The sequence below is a fragment of the Papaver somniferum genome, chromosome 10 (genome assembly GCF_003573695.1).
Source record: "Papaver somniferum cultivar HN1 chromosome 10, ASM357369v1, whole genome shotgun sequence".
NCBI lineage: Eukaryota > Viridiplantae > Streptophyta > Magnoliopsida > Ranunculales > Papaveraceae > Papaver > Papaver somniferum.
Genome location: NC_039367.1, coordinates 159,575,971 through 159,581,575, shown reverse-complemented (window position 1 = coordinate 159,581,575; position 5,605 = coordinate 159,575,971).

The window sequence follows — 5,605 nt, the reverse complement described above, 5'->3', positions numbered from 1 at the left end:
TTTGCTCCCCCTTGTCCCTGTGGACTTTCCCTTTCTTCCCATTCTAGCTACAATTGACCCTGTATACTTGCAGGTCAATTTGTAGGTTGTTTATAAAACCCACCATCTTGTTTAAAACTTCTTAAGTATTTTTACGAGATACCTTAATCGAAGTTTTCTTTCTAGCTTCCGATTTCTACTAACAAGTGTTGGTATATGATCGGAAACTGAAATCTATCAAAACCTAGGGTTTATGATCAACAACTCTTGAATGGTTTTATATCAGAGGAGAAAAACTTAGAATAGACAAGAGGGTGAAAAACCTACATTAAAAGTTGTATAATCAATCACGAATATTAATCGTACTCGGCTTTGTGATCCCCAATACAAAGACTTTTATCTCACTCTTGTTCACGAAGAACAAAAGACATGGAAAACAACCTTATGAGCTTACCCCAATTTTCCAAAGGGGATAAAAACGTGTAGCACTCACGAACCCTTTATTTATAGTGAAAGGTAGCTTGAAAGCTAAGCATAGCTATTTTACTTTTTCAAGACTCTCCTAATTTTGGGAGTCTTTCCTAAGTTATTTATGTGAATAAATCACATTTTAACTTAGGCAGGAATTAAAAGTTACCACAAACACTTTAATATGGTAAGTAAATATGTTTGGATTAATAGCCATCTTGCCTAGATAAGGAAACATCACCAACTTGACCAAAAATTCCTTTTAGTCACCTAATTTGGCCCAAGTCAGTGAACCTTTACAAACAGTCCATGGATTGTTTCCTACTAACGAATTGTAATAATTATATCAACACTTATAATTGTTACTTTAATAAATCACTCAGAAGTTCATCGTTATAACTCGGAATTGAGTGATTCTTGACTCGTTGAATTCGTAAGTTCATTCACTATAACATGAGAACCTTTCCAGGGATAAAGGTTATGGTCACCAAAGTCGTGGCTTAAATAACCTCGAGTATATATACATAAATGTACATTAACCGTCATTGGAATTGTTCCATAGAGTGAGCATTTGTTTCGATATATTAGAAAGGTAGAATTGAACAAGAATCCAAATGAAATCAATTACCACATACCTTTGTTGATGAAGTCCTTGTTGATGTCTTCTTGTAATTTTCAGTCTTCATCCTTAAGAATAGTTCTTCTTAGACCTAATCTAGTTCGAAACTATCTTTAGTATACTAAATCACGAATGCATTTTGGAAACTAAAATTGACAACTAACTTGACATACCAACACTGGTGGGTTCAACCGAGCAATGTTCTAACAGAGAGTATATTCTATTTGTGTGTAACAAGCTAAGTTCGATCTAACGGTTGAAAGATATTAGCTTGGTTGAATCAGGTTTTTCATCTAATGGTGAATATTGAATTCTTTGTTAACAAGGTAACTTGGATTGCAAACCTTGATTTGAAAACTATATAAAGGAGAACTCTAACAACTGGGAAACCTAATCCGCACACCTCCTGTGTGCTAATAGTTGCATAACTAGAGTCGATTCTCCTTTAACCTTAGGTTTCTTCTCGAGACCCTATATGTTAACGACTTGAAGATTTCATTGGGATTGTGAAGCCAGACCCAGCTATTCTCTTTGTAGTTACGTGATCTGATCTTGCTGTTTCTATCGTGATTGCGTGCAATCGTAAAATTGGCTTGAGATTTATATCACAAACACCTTCGTCTCAACGTTTGTGATTCCATAATAACTTGTTTCGCTAGTCGATTAAGTTTATTGTGAGGTGATTAATAATACTAGGTTGTTCTTCGGGAATATAAGTCCGGTTTATTAATTGGTTCCTTTTCACCTTGATTTATCAAAAGACAGAACAAAAACTCTTGGGTATCTATGTAGGAGACAGATTTATTCAATCCTATAGACTTTTCTGTGTGAGGCAGATTTGTTTATCAAGTCTTCGACTTTGGGTCGTAGCAACTGATAAGCACGTAAGTGCTACATTTTATACCCATATTTATATTATCTAGGACTCGATATTTTGGCTAACTACATCATTTTAGTGCTTTTGTAGAAAGTACGAGCGAATTCGATGATGGTTACAATAAATGGCCAAAGGATGGCGTTTGCGGCAAAAAAATACCAATACTGAAGTTCACATTACCTAAGGCAGTGAGAGTTAACTACCGGCAGTCAAGGGAACAGTGTATTTGTCGCACCACTCAAGTTCTCACGGACAATATATGGTGAATTATTTTCCTTTAGTTCAAGCAATGGAGCCCATTAGAGCTGAGATAGTGGACAACATGTTGATATCTTAACCACAACGCGTGGTGTGCTTTTTATCTCCCTTTCTCATTTTTATGTACCAGAAAAAGTCTCGAAAATTAGAGAAGGGTTGAAAGGCAGTGGTGGAAGAGAACTGGAATTCAGAGAGAATGGAAGCTGGAGTTGGATTTATCCGGAGATGGAGAAGGTATTTGGCAACACCAAGTTCTCCGCTGAGATAGTGAGAAAATGGAGACGAGAAGTTTTCTGTTGTATCGATTGGCAAAGATGGATCTACGGAAGAGTTTGGCAGTTGAGCTCATGAACGACGGTAGCTACTGAGCATGAAGACGAGAGAGTTGGATGATTTGAGTACAAGTAGGGGTTAAATGATATGCAGCTGTCGGACCTGCAAACTGCCGAGATGGAGAAGCGAGTCTCCGTCCTGGTGATGTTCTACAACAGCAACAAAGAAGTACCTGTTGTTGGCTGGTTGGGTCCTGTATCTGATTTTGCACCGAGAAGAATGATTAGCAGCAACGTGGATCGAACTGGTGTTGTGTTTGGATCGAACTGGTGTTGTGTGGATTAATTGGTTGAACTGTCGCAACCAAGTGAAGAAGGTGGTGATTATCGTCCTAGTGGTTCATATGTGGCTGTGTCGACTGAAATTAAGTTCAGTCAGGGGTTAAATGAGTTGATTGCAAGAAAGGCCGTACACAGAAGACACGAGAAGCTTGATGAAAGCTGAATAAGCGCAGGCAATGGAGTTTGTGCAGTCGATGTCTGAGAAGGACTGTATGATGGCTACTGATTCAATGGAAGACATTCGTGCTTTTCTGGTACTTCGAATGGGATTGTTTTGTTAATGTTGATAGAGTCGAACTTACTGCTGGCGAAGAGAATGAAAGATGGTTGATGGTCAGAGAATGGAGTTGGCAGCATGTGTTCGAAGGAGAAGGCGATTACTGCTACAACAATGAGCAGCTGATGTTGCGATCAGTAAACTTGGATTTTGGATGTAACGGAATATCGGCATTTCTCGCTGGATGGAATCTTGGAGTTTCGATGGGAAATCAGCTTGAGCATTGGATGGTCAGAAAACTGGTAACCGGTTGAAAATAGAAACGTGCAAGGTTAGGAAGTGAGTCCTCGTCTGGACTGGGCCTAGGAAGCTGTGCTAGGTCTAAAGTGGACTTGCGCCGCATATATAAAGAAAAGAAAACAACAGAGAATGGGGAGGCCGGTTTTGGGAGACGAACAAAAGGGAGGCGGCTACAGAGCCATGGAGGAGAAACGGAGAAGGGTTTGCGTTGTTTTGTTTTTCCAATTCCATTTGAATTAGCTAGTGAATCTCTAATATATTTGTTTATGGCTTTTGAGAAAGCCATGTCTTGCTAATTGTTTTATAGCTAGGGTTTTTTTTGGTGGAAACTAATTCAAGCATAGACCATTATAAAATAATTTGGATTAATTTGGTATTAGGCTATTTTTGAATAGAATTGTTGAAATCCAATGTTTATGATTTATTGATTTTATAAATAATATTTGTTATTGCTCCACCGGCTTTGTACAAAGTAAAAGCCTACATGCATAAATGTATTTCGTGTTCCAATTTTATTTGTTACAGTATTTGATAATTCATGCTTAGGTTAAATCATTTGAGGGGTTACGCTTAGACGACACAAATAGTGATTGTGAACCGATAATTTTATTTTCAATAATCTTCTTATCATTGTAATTTGATAGTCCATGCTTAGGAAACTTTGATAGGTTATGCTTAGGAGATGCGAGTTTATTATCGACAATTATAACAATAATAGGTGTTGCGATAGAACGAAGATATAAATGCATATTTGGAATTCCAATGCTTTTCGGTACTCAATTAGAAATAGTAGTGGAACCCATAAACCCTGGTTACCGTCTTTCCATTTGAATTCATTCTATTAGTTCAGTTTTATTTTGTTGTTTTTATAATTCAAAAATTCAAAAATATTGTTTCCGGTTGATTCATTAGAGATATTGATTATGATATTTCCACTGCTCTTCGTGGGAGCGACCCGTACTTGCCGTTGTCTACTAGTTAGACGCCGTGCGATTGCGGTTATTACATATAGGGTATTCCGATATCCTATCAGCAACTCTTAGTTGTGGGTGAGATCAACTAAGGGAATCAAGTGCGTAGTATCCTGCTAGGATCAGAGACGTAATGAGCGTAATTGTACCTTGAATCAGTGTGAGATAGATTATGGTTCAACTGCAGTCCAGTCCGAAGTTAATTGGTAGTAGGCTAGTGTCTGTAGCGGCCTAATACAGTATCGTGTTCAATCGGACTAGGTCCCGGGGTTTTTTTGCATTTGCGGTTTCCTCGTTAACAAAATTCTGGTGTCGATGTTATTTCTTTTCCGCATTATATTTTGTTATATAATTGAAATATCATAGGTTGTGTGTTAAGATCAATCAATTAGAATATCCAACCTTGGGTTGTTGATTTACATTGATTGACAGTTGTACATTGGTCTTTGGTGTCGTTCAAGTAATTCCTCTTATATTCAATCAGCCTCGCAGATTTCTATTTGCTGATTACGGATTGAATTAAGAGTTAGAGATATTAAAATCTTTGATACACTTTATTCTAGATTTAGTCTGACCGTCTAGTTGATTCTCTAGAAAGTGTATTGGAGTAAGTTCTTTGAGATTGCCAATCAAATTGTTGGGTGTGGTTGTTAGACCCCCGCATTTTCAATACATGTTGTCAAGGATCATTAAGTTAGTCTACTTGCAATTGTATTAATTGTTGTCTATACATGTTGACGAAATTGAAGTCCAACAAAAGATTATTGTTCTTATTACTATCATTAGTACTTTTTCTCGTTTTCAGGTATATTCCAATTTTGATTCTCTTTTCATTGTATATTGTCTAATGATGAAAATCATTTCCTTTATTAGGTTCTTGATGAAAATGAAATTAAATCTACTTTGTTTTCGGTGAATTCTTGAGGCACGAGGCCCTGATAGTTTCTCTTAGGGTTTTGTCACTGCATGCAACTGAGATTTTCTTACTAACGATTTAGTAACTTACGTGCACTTTTTTAAACTAAACTACTTGATTATATCATTAAAAATACACATGGAACCACTTTTTTTACCAACACAAATTTTCTTTGATTTCTTGCAAATAACAACGGTAGATCCAGACCTCTAAAGATCGATCAGGTGACCTTTGGTACTTTAGGTAGATATTATTACTTTGAAAATATATCATGTTTCCTTAATTGTACATGATCTTGAAAACATTGGATTGATTTTAATCTAGTCACTGCTTAAGCATGCAGTCACTCCTTAAAAGAGGAGGACGCCTCAGACTTGTTTTGTCTT